Consider the following 17,606-nt stretch of genomic DNA (forward strand, 5'->3'; position numbering starts at 1 on the left):
CCGACAAAACAACAATGTCATGAAAGGCACTACATGAATGTTCTTCCACTTAACCCTTTGCCATTTTTAACATTCTAACTTGATGAAAAGCTGTGATTACGACATTATGGTTTGAAATCTAACTTCATGTTCGGATTACAGTCAATTGAGTCATTTTAAATTGTTGTGACATCTACATAGCATCAATCTGCGTTCAGTTGTTATCATAAAATGTTCCTTTCAGCAGAATATTGTGACAGGAACGAGACGACTGTTTACTATGAATTATTGTAACGATCAATGATCTTTCATATAAATTAGTTTATTTTCAAATTTAGAAACAAATGTAGATTACAGGGAGTTAGATGTAACATGGATGAATTATTAAAATGAACTTTTGTTCAATATAAAAGTTCAATACAAAGGCCAGAATTTCCTGGCTACTAATTTTCTTCACATTGGAGGGATCTTCCAGTCCTACCGACCTACCACAGGTTTCCTGGCAGTGGGGAGTACATTCAATGGGAGACCCCGTTGTCAATGGTGGGACCAGAAGATCCCGTTGTCGGCCAATGGCGGGAAAAATCCCACCCAAATATTGTTAGTAATGGGCAATGATAAATAACAACATTTACTTAACTCCCTGTAATCTACACTACAGGTGCAAACTAATTGAATTCACAGAATATTTCACCCAGGATATAATTTGATTGAACAATGACTCTGAGTCCCTGAAACGTATTTTCACACTGTGATTTGAGATCACAAATTATACAAACACATTTAAATTTATAGATGATTACTCTCAGCATTCAGAATCCTGCTTACCACTTCAACTCTGCAGAGCCGGTGATGTCACCTGCCCCCATAGTGATTTTGATGAGTTGATGGGATGAGAGCCACACTGAAAGTTTGGAAAAATAAATCCATACTTACGGGCTCAGTCGAGCTATCTTGCTGTTTCCTGACATTATAGATCCCACATGAAATCATGTTAAATAAACTCAATGGTGTTTCAATTGGACTTTTATCTATACATGAAGCCATCTCCAGTTACCCAATCTCTCTTTACGAATCATTCTTCTTGGCCGTTTGGCTAAGATCAAGCATCAGATCAAGCCCAAGGTGGGATGCAATGTATTTTCTTATCAGCTAGGATCTTGTTTGTCTCTCTTTTGGGTAACATGAATCGGATTCAATTTGAATCTGAATTTGTTTCTTGGAGCAAGCAAGGAGGTGGATTCAGGATTGCCCATTCCGCTCTGTGCATTGGCTTTGTAACTTTTGGAATGGAGTACAAAATTAAAAATAATTTAATTTTTTTTTCACGGAATGTGGGTGTCACCAGCCAGGCCAGCATTTGTTGCCCATCACTAATTGCCCTCGACAATGTGGAAGTGAGCTGCCTTCTTGAACTGCCGCAGTCCATGTGGTGTAGGTACATCACAGTGTGCTGTTAGGGAAGGAGTTCCAGGATTTTTACTCAGTGAAGGAACACCAATATTCAATTTAGGATGGTGTATGGTTTGAATGGGGGTAGTGTTTGCATGCATCTGCTGCCCTTGTCCTTCTAGGAGATAGAGGTTGCAGGTTTGGAAGGTGCTGGCAAAGATGCCTTGGTGAATTGTTGCAGTGCATTTGATTTTGATTTGATTTGATTTATTATTGTCACATGTATTAACATACAGTGAAAAGTATTGTTTCTTGCACGCTATACAAACCAAAACATACCGTTTGTAGAGAAGGGAACAAGAGAGTGCAGAATGTAGTGTTAAAGTCATAGCTAGGGTGTAGAGAAAGATCAACTTAATGCAAGGTAAGTCCATTCAAAAGTCTGACAGCAGCAGGGAAGAAGCTCTTCTTGAGTCAGTTGGTACGTGACCTCAGACTTTGTATCTTTTTCCTGAAGGAATAAAGTGGAAAAGAGTATGGCCAGGGTGCATGGGGTCTTTAATTATGCTGGTTGCTTTGCTGAGGCAGCAGGAAGTGTAGACAGAGTCAATGGATGGGAGGCTGGTTTGAGTGATGGATTGGGCTGCATTCATGACCTTTTGTAGTTCCTTGTGGTCTTGGGCAGTATCGGAGCCATACCAAGCTGTGATACAACCACTGAGTATTATGAAGAATGCTTTCTGTGGTGCATCTATAAAAGTTGGAGAGAGTCATAGCTGACATGCCAAATTTCCTTAATCTTCTATTATGTATTGCATATATTGCATATTATAGATTGTACACACTCTTACAGGTGGAGGGACTGAATTTTTAAGGTGATGGGTGGAGTGCTAATAAAGTGTTTTTTTTTGTCTTGAATGGTGTCAAGCTTCTTGGCTGCTGTTGGAGCTGCACTCATCCAAACAAGTGGGGAATATTCTGTGACACACCTGACTTGTGCCTTAGTTGAAAAGCTTTGGGGAGTCAGTTTGGGGAATCTTAAAGGAGGTGCTTTTATAGCTGGAAATGTTGCAATGGTGCTTAATCATATTTCCTTCTGCATTTTGGAATAAAGTATATCAGCTTTAGGACAATAGCTGGAGAGTTCAATCCTATATCTCATGTATTACCTGTACTAAATTGGTCTGACTTTAACCCAGTCAAAACCCACCCAGTTAAGAGTAAAGATTGAGCCCACGTGTTTAATGCCACTGAGTATTATGAAGGGATTTTGTGTTTATTTCTAACTAACATGAGTTAAAAATGAAACATATACTTCATGACTTCCAGGCTAGAAATTGAGTAATACACAAGACTTGTGGCATCATACCGGAGTAATTACTGGACAAATCATAGATCTAATGTATTTTACAACAACCCAAGCTTAGCAAGTTTTGATTAATTCTATGTTTAGCCTTCTGCAGATAAAGAGATGATAGTCATTTAGAGCATAGTTCACAAACAGGAGAAAAGTTATGCAAAATTTTGTCACTGCTCTTTTAGATTGACATTTAAATCTGAAAACTTGTATTCCTCCATAAACTGATTTAAGTACTAGCAAATCTTGCCATGTTGCCCCAATCATAATCCTTAGGCTACTGAGAGCTTGCACGTCCCTGCAACGCTATAGAAACACATTGGGTGGAATTCTCCCATCTGGGACGAAGTGCTGTGGCAGGGGCAGGAAGAGGGAATGTTTCCTGCTGCAGAAGCTGGTGGGAAACCAAGCCATACCTTCTTGCCCCTGCCTCATTAATTATGCACCTGGAAGTTTAGCGCTCTATTCCATGGCAGAGCAGACATGCTGGTGTGCGTCTTGCCATCATATCTGGTTGCCATAGTGAAAAAGCACCCAACATCACTGATGCAACATTGAAGAAAGACGATGGACCTTCTGGGGTTGGAAACTGGACTACTCCATGGCACTGAAACTGGAAGATCCACCTACCTGTAGATGCTGCCCCTACCCAATGCTATGGTGTTCCAAGGTCCAGGGTTGCTGGCGGCCTACATTCCAATCTCCAAAGGCAGCTCCAGGCATTGTTCAGGTGAATCCCACCTTCTGCACGCCATGTTGTTCAAGACGTATTCCGGACAGGTGTGTTTTACTGCCGGCATCGCAGAGAATTGGGTGAGAGTGGAAGTTCTGTTTGGGCCTTCATCTGCATCCAATTAGCGGATTGTAGTTCAGTGTCATGCCAGCCTCCAGCAGATTTCCTGATCCACCATGGCAGGTACCAGTGCAAGATCCCATGGAAAATTCAGACTGACATAAAATTGATTTTTGTTGAATTCTCCACCCGGCCCACCATTGAACCCATCTGCGGGACCATGGGAGAATTCTGCCCATTGTGTCATGGAGGAAATCATCCTATTGAGGCAGCACAATATTGAACTGTATTGAGTTTAATATCTCACAGATGTATATTCTTTGCAATCTGCAAAGCACGGTTACAATTTACCTGCTAGGAACATATAGACTCTGTTCAATAAGGAAGCTACTTAAGTCCCTAGAAAGCTATCTCTCCCTTAACTTAAAGAAAAAATCTTGGAAAGATAGACTGGTCTTAGAAATTGAAAAAAAAGGGCAACTATTGTTCACAATATTTCCACTTACATGTATTTTTACTGAAAAATCAGGAGATTATTGACCCGTATTACATAACATTACATAAATCTACAGGACAAGCTTTGGGGAGTCAGTTTGGGGAATCTTAAAGAACATAGAACATAGAACAGTACAGCACAGAACAGGCCCTTCGGCCCACGATGTTGTGCCGACCTTCATCTGAAACCAAGATCAAGCTATCCCACTCCCTACCATCCTGGTGTGCTCCATGTGCCTATCCAATAACCGCTTAAATGTTCCTAAAGTGTCTGACTCCACTATCACTGCAGGCAGTCCATTCCACACCCCAACCACTCTCTGCGTGAAGAACCTACCTCTGATATCCTTCCTATATCTCCCACCATGAACCCTATAGTTATGCCCCCTTGTAATAGCTCCATCCACCCGAGGAAATAGTCTTTGAACGTTCACTCGATCTATCCCCTTCATCATTTTATAAATCTCTATTAAGTCTCCCCTCAATCTCCTCCGCTCCAGAGAGAACAGCCCCAGCTCCCTCAACCTTTCCTCATAAGACCGACACTCCAAACCAGGCAGCATCCTGGTAAATCTCCTCTGCACTCTTTCCAGCGCTTCCACATCCTTCTTATAGTGAGGTGACCAGAACTGCACGCAATATTCCAAATGCGGTCTCACCAAGGTCCTGTACAGTTGCAGCATAACCCCACGGCTCTTAAACTCCAACCCCCTGTTAATAAAAGCTAACACACTATATGCCTTCTTCACAGCTCTATCCACTTGAGTGGCAACCTTTAGAGATCTGTGGATATGGACCCCAAGATCTCTCTGTTCCTCCACAGTCTTCAGAACCCTACCTTTGACCCTGTAATCCACATTTAAATTAGTCCTACCAAAATGAATCACCTCACATTTATCAGGGTTAAACTCCATTTGCCATTTTCCAGCCCAGCTTTGCATCCTATCTATGTCTCTTTGCAGCCTACAACACCCCTCCACCTCATCCACTACTCCACCAATCTTGGTGTCATCAGCAAATTTACTGATCCACCCTTCAGCCCCCTCCTCTAAGTCATTAATAAAAATCACAAAGAGCAGAGGACCAAGTACCGATCCCTGCGGCACTCCGCTAGCAACCTGCCTCCAGTCCGAAAATTTTCCATCCACCACCACCCTCTGTCTTCGATCAGATAGCCAGTTACCTATCCAATCGGCCAACTTTCCCTCTATCCCACACCTCCTTACTTTCATCATAAGCCGACCATGGGGGACCTTATCAAACGCCTTACTAAAATCCATGTATATGACATCAACCGCCCTACCTTCATCAACACACTTAGTTACTTCCTCAAAAAATTCTATCAAATTTGTGAGGCACGATTTGCCCTTCACAAATCCGTGCTGACTATCCCGGATTAATCCGCATCTTTCTAAATGGTCGTAAATCCCATCCCTAAGGACCTTTTCCATCAATTTACCAACCACCGAAGTCAGACTAACCGGTCTATAATTACCAGGGTCATTTCTATTCCCTTTCTTAAACAGAGGAACAACAATGGAAATATTGCAGCAGTGCTTAATCATATTTCCTTCTGTGTTTTGGAATAAGTATCCAGTTTTAAGACAGTAGCTGCAGAATTCAACATTATGGGCCTGATTTTACCATTTAAGTGCTGATTCTGGGCGCAATTCAGATCCGACTTGGAAACTTGCACTTAGCCTGAAAAAAGAAATCACGAGTCTGAATTGTGCTATGGGCGGGGCTTATCGCGCCCGAAATGCTGCTAGTCTGATCGGAGCTCTGAACTGCGCATATGCAGTTCGTAATAAATTGAAAATTGCGCCACTGTCACATCGCTCCTGGGCCGCAAAAAGCGGATAAAGCGGCACGGGAGCGAAAAGCAGGAGTGATGGCCCCAACAGACATCACCCCCATCCCTACAACATAACTGTTCCCCTTATCCACCCACCCCCCCCCCACTACCCAGACCGATCACGACACTCTGCCCCCTTTCCCCCTACCGATTGCCCGCAGAGTGGCAGTGGACCCCCTGTCCCCCCCCACCTCACCCCACCACACCCTCCCACCAGAGATCCATCTGCCCCCCCCCCCCCCCCAGTATATTTCACACACTCACAGCCGAGCACTTTGACAGTTTCACTAATTGAGTGCACGTGCACTATTATAGCTATGGAATCCCTTCTCTCTGCTGCCTGTATTTGCAAAATCCACCGAGATACATATCCAGGCTTTTATTGAAGTTGTGTAATGAAACATAGGTGCGGGTACAAATAACCATTGCTTGATTCAACAACCTTTGCAATTGTGTTTAGCAACAGCCAACTTGCAGGAAATTCTAGGAGCTGTAGTTCCAAGTTTAGAAGATAATTTGGGAAATGGTAATAAAAATAACTTCTACTTCTTCAGAGCTTGCTGGTGTAGGGGGAAAAAAACAACATTCATGGCAAGTGAAATATAATCTAAGTAGCATTTATAACAGGAATGATCAGAATTAGAAACGTGATGGGATAGAATTAACCCCCCCCCCCACCAGAGAATGATCGCCCCCCCCCCCCCCACCCCCCAAGAGAATGATCGGGCCTCCCCCCACACCCCCCCAGAAAATGGTCAGGCCTCCCCCCCCCCCCCCTCCCCAAGAGAACGATCGGGCCTCCCCACCCCAGAGAATGATCAGGCCTCCCCCCCACCCCCCCCGAGAATGATCGGGCCTCCCTCCTCCCCGTCCACCAGAGATACATCTGACCCGCCTCCCCCCCCCCAACCAGAAACTGATTGGGCCTCCCTTCTCCCCCCCCCCCCCCAGTGAATGATCTGACTCGCCTCCACCACCGATCTGAGTCAGACAGCAGAGAGCCGTTGGAAGCACTGAACTTACCTCTTCAGCAGCTGGAGCGCCCGAAACAGACCTTTACTGAGCATGTCTGTTTTGCGCCGAATCTGGACGCGCGAACGCGATGGTAAAGGGGGAAATGCTGATAAAGTTGGGTGGGCAGCCCATTAATTAAATTTAAATGCATGCAAATGCATTTAAATCGCTGTTGCACCTGTTTCGGGCGTGAATCGGATCATTCCTGGGCCTCCGTAAAGTGGGCATCTGTGCGGATGCGGGCACGGATCGTGTTAATGTCCTCACACCCGACTTTACCACGTTTTCGCGCCCGAAAACGGGCATACTGCAATGGTACAATCGGGCCCTATATCTCATGTATTACCTGTACCAAATTGGTCTGACTTTAACCCAGTCAAAACCCACCCATTTAAGAGTAAAAATAGGCCATTCAGCCTAAACATTCTATGCTGGCATTTTATTCCCCAAGCAAGCTTTCTCCCACTCTACTTCGTCCAATCATTGTCTATTCATCAGATCCTATCAGCTTATCCTTCTGTTCTTTGCTTTGTCATCTGCTTATCTACTCTATCCTTACATGTATCTTTACTCATAATGCAGTCCAGACACTTGCTTGTCACTCACTATTTAATTATCCACATAGCTTGCAAACGCAGCATCTTCATAAATCTTGATGAATTTGCAGCTTCTTTAAGATGATTAATGGAATGTTCAAAGTTCCTAACATTTGTATATGTTGGATAATTCCCTGCAGCTACTATAACAGTCTTAAAGCTCAAGCATAAATGTAATTATTCTCAATCTCTCAAAATACAGGGAAAAACAAGTACTAATCTTATTTAAAACAATTTAGGTATAAGATTGACAATTGGGGTGTGGGGGTTGTTGGGAGGGTTTTTGCTCACTAAGAGTTGGGAGATATTGCCCACACTAATTTCAGATATATCTAATGTTTTTAAACCAAAATTGATGGAAAAATAAAGAACTGTACATCTTGATCATATTTTCTTTGTATCATAGTAGAAATGTATTTATTCTGTGGTTAGCAGTGTTTGTGCATTTTGTGGCACCCCCCCCTCCCCCATACTCACTTCCTATGTTGTCGTAATACCATACATTCATGATTCATCACTGGTGAAAGAGTGGGGGCAGTATCGATGCTGCTAATGCTGTTTACTACCAACATGGTTAATCTAATTCAGTGAGAAATGGAGAATGTGTTAGCGCAGTGAAATGCTATGGACAAAGTTTTGATGCAAATGTATTGACAGGCATGCTGGTGCAGATTCCACTCCATGGATGAATTTAAATACTTAATAGGAAGGAAGAAGGTGCTTTTGGCAATAGCCCTACAGTTAGTATACTTTCTGCAGTTTTTTAATAGGAATTACATTACATACTTGTAGCAGAGGAAGATACATGATCAGGAGGAGATAGTGCTTACACTTCCCGCTGCCTCGGAAATGCAGCCAGCATAATTGAGGACCCCACGCACCCCAACATACTCTCTTCCACCTTCTTCCGTCAAGAAAAAGATACAAAAGTCTGAGGTCACGTACCAACTGACTCAAGAACAACTTCTTCCCTGCTGCCATCAGACTTTAGAATGGACTTACCTCGCACTAAATTGATCTTTCTCTACACCCTGCTATGACCGCACTCTCTCCTTTCCTTCTCTATGAACAGTACGCTTTCTCTGTATAGAATGCAAGAAACAGTATTTTTCACTGCATACTAATATATGGGACAATAATAAATCAAATCAAATCAAAATCAAATCAAGGCTGTGGGGCTACTGGGATCACTCCAGCAAAGAGCCAATGCAGACAAGATGAATTGAATGAATTCATTCTGTGCTGTTAACTTCAATAGTATCATTTTTCCCAGTGAAGACATCCAAAATTAGGTGTTTTAGCTCAACTGCAGTCAGCAAACAATAAGGTTGGTTCAGAGGCCAAAGACAAAAGATAATGGTTGATGGGTGCCTTTTGTGACTGGAAGATTGCTTTCAGTCAACTTTTACAGGGGCTCAGTATTAAATCCCAAGCTTTTTCTGGTATATAGCAATGAATTGGACGTAGGGAGTATTATTAAGAAGATTAAGGATGATACAAAAATTGGCTGCATAATTGATGATGAAGAAAGCAGAAAGATGCAGGAAGATATCAATGGACTAGTCAGGTGGGTGGAACAGTGACAAATGGAGTTCGATTTGAAGAAGTGTGCAGTAATGCATTCAAGGGAATACACAATAAATGATAGATAAGATGAGAGGTCACACGATACCAGGTTATAGTCCAACAGGTTTATTTGAAATCACAACCTTTCCGAGTACTGTTCCTTTGTCAGGTGAAGGAGCAGTGCTCTGAAAGTTTGTGATTTCAGATAAACCTGTAACCTCTCATTTTGTCCACCCCAGTCCAACAGCGGCACTTTCACATCACAATAAATGGTGGGATACGGAGAGGTGTAGAGGACAGAAGGGCCATAGTGTACATGTCCACAGATCCGTGAAGGTGGCAACTTAGATAAATAAAGTGGTCAAAAGGGCATACAATAAGCTTACCTTTATTAGCTGAGGCATAGAATATTAGAGCAGGGTTGTATGCTGGAACTATATAAAACACTGGAAGATTTGTATGATTTTGCCTGGACTGGAGAATTTTATTTATGAGGAAAGATTGCATAGGCTAGGATTAGAGTCATAGAGGTTTACAGTATGGAAACAGGCCCTTCGGCCCAACTTGTCCATGTCGTCCAGTTTTTACCATTTTCCCAATTGCCCGCTTTTGGCCATATCCGTCTGTATTCATCTTACCCATGTAACTGTCTAAATGCTTTTTCAAAGACAAAATTCTACCCGCCTCTACGATTACCTCTGGTAGCTCATGTGAAAAAACTCTGTGTGAACCACCCTTTGTGTGAAAAAACTTCTCCTCTGGACCCTTTTGTATATCTCCCCTCTCATCTTAAATCTATGCCCTCTAGTTTTAGACTCCCCCTACCTTTGGGAAAAGATGTTGTCTATCTACCTTATTCATGCCCCTCATTATTTTGTAGACCACTATAAGATCATCCCTAAGCCTCCTACGCTCCAGGGAAAAAAATCCCAGTCTATCTGGCCTCTCCATCAAGTCCCAGTAGCATCCTAGTAAATCTTTTCTGCACTCTTTCTAGTTTAATAATATCCTTTTTATAATAGAGTGACCAGAACTGTACACAGTATTCGAAGTCTGGCCTACCAATGTCTTGTTCAACTTCAACAAGACGTCCCAACTCCTGTATTCAATGTTCTGACCAATGAAACCAAGCATGCCGAATGCCTTCTTCACCATCCTGTCCACCTGTGACTCTATTTTCAAAGAACTGTGAACCTGTACCCCCAGATCTCTTTGTTCTATAACTCTCCCCAATGTCCCACCATTAACTGAGTAAGTCCTGCCCTGGTTTGATCTACCAAAATGCATCACCTCGCATTTATCTAAAATTAAACTCTTCTGCCATTCATCAGCCCACTGGCCCAGTTGATCAAGATCCCTTTGCAATCCTAGATAACCTTCTTCATTGTCCACTATGCCATCAATCTTGGTGTGATCTGCAAACTTACTAACCATGCCTTCTAAATTCTCATCCAAATCATTAATATAAATGACAAATAACAGTGGACCCAGCACCGATCCCTGAAGCACACTGTTGGTCACAGGCCTCCAGTTTGAAAAACAACCCCCAACAACCAACCTCTGTCTTTTATCGTCAAGCCAATTTTGTATCCAGTTGGCTACCTCACCCTGGATCACATGAGATTTAACCTCATGCAACAACCTATCATGCGGAACCTTGTCAAAGGCCTTGCTAAAGTCCACATAGACAACGTCGACTGCACTGCCCTCATCTACCTTCTTGGTTGCCCCTTCAAAAAACGCAATCAAATTCATGAGACATGATTTTCCACTCACAATGCCATGCTGACTGTCCCTAATCAGTCCTTGCCTCTCTAAATGCTTGTAGATCCTGTCTCTCAGCATACCTAACTTACCCACAAAAGACGTTGGGCTTACCGGCCTTTATTTCTCAGGCATTTCCCTGCGGCCCTTCTTAAACAATGGCACAACATTTGCTACCCTCCAATCTTCAGGCACCTCACCTGTGGCTGTCAATGATTCAATTATCTCTGCTAGGCGACCCACAATTTCTTCCCTAATCTCCCACAACGTTCTGGGATACACTTCATCAGGTCCCAGAGATTTATCTACCTTGATGCACTTTAAGAATTCCAGCACCTCCTTCTCTGTAATATATACACTAATCAAGACATCGCTATATATTTCTCCAAGTTCCCTAACATTCATGCCTTTCATGAGAAATATTCATTTAGGATCTCACCCATCTCTTGTGGATCCACATATGGATGACTTTGTTGATCCTTAAGTGGCCCTACTCTCTCCCTAGTTACTCTTTTTACCCTTTATGCATTTGTAGAAGCTCATTGGATTCTCCTTTGCCTTATCTGCCAAAGCAATCTTGTGTCCCCTTTTTGCCCTCCTAATTTTTATTTTAATTCTGCTCCGACATCCTCTATGCTCTTCAAGGGATCCACTTGATCCCAGCTGCCTTTACATGTCATCTGCCTCCTTTTTCTTGATCAGGGCCTCAATATCCCGAGTCATCCAGGGTTCCCTACTTCTACCAGCCTTCCCCTTCACCCTAAAAGGAATGTGCTTACCCTGAACCCTGGTTAACACACTTTTGGAAGCCACTCACTTACCAGACATCCCTCTGCCTGCCAATCAGCTTTGAAAGTTCCTGTCTAATACTATCAAAATTGGTCTTGTCCCAGTTTTGAATTTTAACTTTTGGGTCAGATCTATCATTCTCCATAGCTATCTTAAAACTAATGGAATCATGGTCACTGGTCCCAAAGTGATCCCTCACTAACACTTCTGTCACCTGCCTTTCCTTATTTCCCAAGAGGAGGTCACGTTTTGCCCCTCTCTAGTTGGGCCATCCACATACTGAATGAGAAATGCCTCCTGAATACACTCAACAAATCTCTCTTCATCTAAGCCCCTAATACTATGGCTGTCCCAGACAATATTGGGAAAGTTAAAGTCCCCTACTATTACCACTCTATTTTCCTTGGAGCTATCTGCATCTTCTTACATATTTGCTCCTCAATTTCCCACTGACTATTTTGGGGCCTGTAGTACAACCCTATCAAAGTGATCTCCTCCTCATTTCTCAGTTCTACCCATATAGACTCAGTAGGCGAACCCTCAGATATATCCCCTCTCAGTACTGCTGTGATGTTCTCCTTAATCAATGTTGCTCCCTGATTTCCCACATCTGGCAGGAGGAGCACACCACTACCCTAACTGCCATACTGCCCTTTTACAGTTAAAAGGATGAAAGAATCTCAATTCACCTTTCCCTTGCTTGTGGTCCTCATAATGCCCTTTTTGTGTTAGAGGATGAGGTAGGGAGGGAAACACTGAAGTAGTGTTTAACTGTCCCTTGACAACAGTTCCTCCACAAATCACTGTCTGGAAGCAGTGACTGCACCGATCTTCCCCACCACAGCCAATCAGCATCGCCACTCTGCTACCCTCTGCTGGGCATTTGCCTTCACTTGAACAGAGAGGGTGTCTTGCTGAGGTGCAAAACACCTTTTGTTTTCTTTGGAACAGAGGAGGCTAATGGAAGATCTGACTGAAGTGCATAAAATCATGAGGGATCTAGATAGTTTGCATCGAAAGACCCTATTCCTCTTGGTTGAGTGGTACATATTATAGACCACCCAATAGTCAGCGAGAATTGGAGGAGCAAATCAGCGGAGAGATAGCTGACAACTGCAAGAAACACAAAGTTGTGATAGTAGGGGATTTTAATTTTCCACATATAGATTGGGACTTGCATACTGTTAAAGGTTTAGATGGGGTAGAGTTTGTAAAATGTGTTCAGGAGAATTTTCTACATCAGTATATAGAGGTGCCAACTAGAGAGGATGCGATATTGGATCTCCTATTGGGAAATGAGTTAGGGCAGGTGATGGATGTGAGTGTGAGGGAACACTTTGGATCCAGTGATCATAATGCCATTAGTTTCAACCTGATCGTGGATAAGGATAGATCTGGTCCTCGGGTTGAAGTTCTGAACTGGAAAAAGGCCAAATTTGATGAAATGAGAAGGGATCTGGGAAGTGTGGATTGGCACAGGCTGTTCTCTGGTAAGGATGTAAATGGAAAGTGGGAGGCCTTCAAAGGAGAAATTTTGAGAGTGCAGAGTTTGTATGTTCCTGTCAGGATTAAAGGCAAAGTAAATAGGAATAAGGAACCTTGGTTCTTGAGGGAGATTGTAACACTGATTAAGAGGAAGAGAGAGTTGTATGAAATGTACAGGCAGCAAGGAACAGATCAGATGCTCGAGGAGTATAAAAAGTGCAAGAAGCTACTTAAGAGGGAAATCAGGAGGGCTAAAAGAAGACATGAGGTTGCTTTGGCAGACAGAGTGAAGGAAAATCCAAAGAGCTTCTATAGGTATGTTAGGAGCAAAAGGATAGTGAGGGATAAAATTGGTCCTCTTGAAGACCAGAGTGGTAGACTGTGTATGGAACCAAAAGAGATGGGGGAGATACTAAATGGTTTTTTTGCATCCGTATTTACTGAGGAAACGGGCATGGAGTCTACGGAAATAGGGCAAACTGGTAGGGAGGCCATGGAACCTTTACAGATTAAAGGGGAAGAGGCGCTCGCTGTCTTGAGGCAAATCAGAGTGGATAAATCCCCAGGACCGGACAGGGTATTCCCACGGACCTTGAAGGAAGCGAGTGTTGAACTTGCAGGGGCCCTGGCAGACATATTTAAAATGTCAGTATTCACGGGGGAAGTGCCGGATGATTGGAGGGTGGCTCATGTTGTTCCGTTATTTAAAAAAGGTTCCAAAAGAAATCCGGAAAATTATTGGCCAGTAAGTTTGACGTCGGTGGTGGGCAAGTTATTGGAAGGTGTGATACGGGATAGGATCTACAAATATTTGGATAGACAGGGACTTATTAGGGAGAGTCAACATGGCTTTGTGCGTGGTAGGTCATGTTTGACCAATCTATTAGAGTTTTTCGAGGAGTTTACCAGGAAAGTGGATGAAGGGAAGGCGGTGGATGTTGTCTACCTGGATTTCAGCAAGGCCTTTGACAAGGTCCCTCATGGGAGGTTAGTTAGGAAGGTTCAGTCGCTAGGTATACATGGGGAGGTAGTAAATTGGATAAGACACTGGCTCAATGGAAGAAGCTAGAGAGTGGTTGTGGAGGATTGCTTCTCTGAGTGGAGGCCTGTGACTAGTGGTGTGCCGCAGGGATCGGTGTTGGGTCCATTGTTGTTTGTCATCGATATCAATGATCTGGATGATAATGTGGTAAATTGGATCAGCAAGTTTGCTGATGATACAAAGATTGGAGGTGTAGTGGACAATGAGGAAGGTTTTCAAAGCTTGCAGAGGGATTTGGACCAACTAGAAAAATGGGCTGCAAAATGGCAAATGGAATGTAACGCAGACAAGTGTGAGATATTGCACTTTGGAAGGACAAACCAAAGAAGAACGTACAGGGTAAATGGTAGGACTCTGAAGAGTGCAGTTGAACAGAGGGATCTGGGAATACAGGTACAGAATTCCCTAAAAGTGACGTCACAGGTGGATAGGGTCGTAAAGAGTGCCTTTGGTACATTGGCCTTTATAAGTCGGAGTATCGAGTATAAAAGTTGGAGTGTTATGGTAAGGTTATATAAGGCATTGGTGAGGCCGAATTTGGAGTATTGTGTACAGTTTTGGTCACCTATTTACAGGAAGGATGTAAATAAGATTGAAAGAGTGCAGAGAAGGTTCACGAGGATGTTGACGGGACTTGAGAAGCTGAGTTACAGAGAGAGATTGAATAGGTTGGGACTTTATTCCCTGGAGCGTAGAAGATTGAGGGGAGATTTGATAGAGGTGTATAAGATTTTGATGGGTATAGATAGATTGAATGCAAGCAGGCTTTTTCCGCTGAGGCTAGGGGAGAAGAAAACCAGAGGGCATGGGTTAAGGGTGAAAGGAGAAAAGTTTAAAGGGAATATTAGGGGGGGCTTCTTCACGCAGAGAGTGGTGGGAGTGTGGAATGAGCTGCCGGATAAAGTGGGAAATGCATTTAAGAAAAACTTGGACGGGTTCATGAATGAGAGGGGTGTGGAGGGATATGGTCCAAGTGCAGGTCAGTGGGACTAGGCATAAAATGGTTCGGCACAGACAAGAAGGGCCAAAAGGTCTGTTTCTGAGCTGTAATTTTCTATGGTTCTATGGTTCTATAACCATTGGAAATAAACTTAGGATAAGATATAGGAGGTTTGGAGGGGATTCTAGGGGAACGCTTTTCATCTAGATGATGGTGGGAATCTGCAAGAGTGGCAGATGTAGAAACCCTCAACATTTAAAAAGTACTTGGTAAAGTGCTCGACCTGCGGTAGTTTATAAAGCTATGGAGCAGGAGCTGGAATGTGGGATTAGGCTGGAAAGCTCCTTGTCAGCTGGTACAGGTATTGTGGGCCAAGTGGCCTCCATCTATGTTGTCCATTTCTATGATTCACACAACAATGCATTCCAGTTAAAAAGTCAGTGGATGAGGGAATTGAAATTGTGTCCTTCCACTCTGTGGCATCACACACTTGTTAATATTTTTGATGCTTTTAGAGGCTGTTGTTCTTTATAGGTTTCAAGGCCCACTGAAGAGAGAGTGTAGTGCTGTAGTCATAGCTTTCTTGGGCAAGCGAGTTAACTTTATTCTGGCAGGGAGAGGGAAGTTGGAGGGAAGGGTGAAATGAACCATCTCCACTGTAGAATCATAGATGAAAAAACATCTGTGATTCCCCTAATATTAAGAAATGCAAAGGGAATGGAGAACCTGCCACAAACTATTTTTATCATTGTCACCACGTGCAGAATTAAGTCACTAACAGCACTACTTCTGATTACTGATGAATAACTTTCTGATGATGAGTAACTGCAATAAACGTTTTGTAAATCCATTGCAACACTTCATTGCATATCAATATCTTGCATTGTCACTAGAGGGCACCATTTGTTAGCTATAGTGAAAAATGTTTAACTGGGTATGTTGATTAGATGAGCTTATTTGAAAATATAAATCATAGCAATACATTTTGTGCATGTCTTATGCAAGTATTCTGTTTCATTGAAACAAATTTAACAAATTCAAAACATTTCAGGCATCCAGAATCAAACACCTTTAAATAATAATGCAGATAAAGTGAAGCCGCTTAAAATTTATTTATTAGTCACAAGTAGGCTTACATTAACACTGCAGTGAAGTTACAGTGAAAATCCCCTAGTTGCCACATTCCGCGCCTGTTCAGGTGCACAGAGGGAGAATTTAGCATGACTAATGCACCTAACCAGCATGTCTTTCGGACTGTGGGAGGAAATCGGAGCACCCGGAGGAAACCCACGCAGACGCGGGGAGAACGTGCAAACTCCGCACGGACCGTGACCCAAGCCAGGAATCGAACCTGGGGTCCCTGGTGCTGTGAGACAACAGTGCTAACCATTGTGCCACCGTGCCGCTTGTACTCTGTGCCCCGCCCCAACCAGAAAATTTCCTCCCAGTGGCACAGCATCATAACATTTTTCATTTCTCAGACCCCTATTGCCTTTCTGAATAAGATTGACAATTAAAAGACAGTGTTGTGCTAGCGGTTGATGCGCACTAAGGATTGAGAGATACTACACATATTAACCTCAGGTATGACAGTCAGAAGCCGAATGTCCATCCCAAGAGTGTGGCTCAGATCCTCAGTCAGCTCCTAACTGTAAAACCCAGTGCCTTTTGGCGAGGGGGTAGACTAAGAGTCCTCTGTATTTAGTTTATACCCCGGATGCAGGTGGTATTAGGTTATAATGGAGGCAAAAGGACAAGAAAAAGAAAATTACTTAAATAAAATTAATTTGTTCCAGCAGTGTTTAAATTAGTACACAAATTAATGCCACCTCAGCCATTTTCAAAAGCACAGTGCAGGAGTTGTAAATGTTGAGATGAAAGAATACAGCATATGCTTGCACATCAAATTTCACGGTTCATTGGCTATTCACTATGGACAATATTTTAACTGTCAGGGAAGCACTGGAGTGTGAAGTGTTGGACCAGCAATAAAGGTTACCACAATCATCAATCCAATTTTGTTTTGCAGCTAAGAGAATGGGATTGCTCTCCCCCGAAGAAAATCCCTGATCTTTTCATTCTAAACTTCAGATCTATGTGGCCGTTATGTTGGAAGGGGACGAATTTTATGCAGCCTACATGCAGGGTGCATCTGGCATGCAGGGTGACTGAATTATGCGGGATACAAAATTTTGATTTCCCAACTGCATGTTGAGATGTGAGCATAATGTCAAAGACATGTTTACAGTATGTTGGGTCTCACGCCATCCTGTGGCAGCTTTGGATTTTTAATACATTTGTGAACCGTGAATACTCCTTAGCTTAAAAATACTTAAAATTCACGTTGAACCTTCAATCTGAAGTTAGTAGCGCATGGAAATCTTGTGACACCCGGTTCACCTTCGTTCAAAGATGGTGTGCACCAGTTGGCTTTGTGCAATTGTGTCTGAGGTCAATGCTATTCCTTGTTGAACTCTGTGTCACAAAGGGAGGGGAGCAAGAGAACAGCAGCTTGCATGGAGGCTCGAGATCAGCAAGG

General features: G+C 43.1%; 1 protein-coding gene across 2 annotated transcripts in view; it reads left to right on the top strand.

Moving 5' to 3' along the window:
* Positions 1-17,606, top strand: part of LOC144494920 (protein prune homolog 2-like) — a 421,892-nt gene that overhangs the window by 281,800 nt on the left and 122,486 nt on the right. The window lies entirely within an intron of this gene.

The sequence above is a fragment of the Mustelus asterias genome, chromosome 6, assembly GCF_964213995.1.
Source record: "Mustelus asterias chromosome 6, sMusAst1.hap1.1, whole genome shotgun sequence".
Classification (NCBI taxonomy): domain Eukaryota; kingdom Metazoa; phylum Chordata; class Chondrichthyes; order Carcharhiniformes; family Triakidae; genus Mustelus; species Mustelus asterias.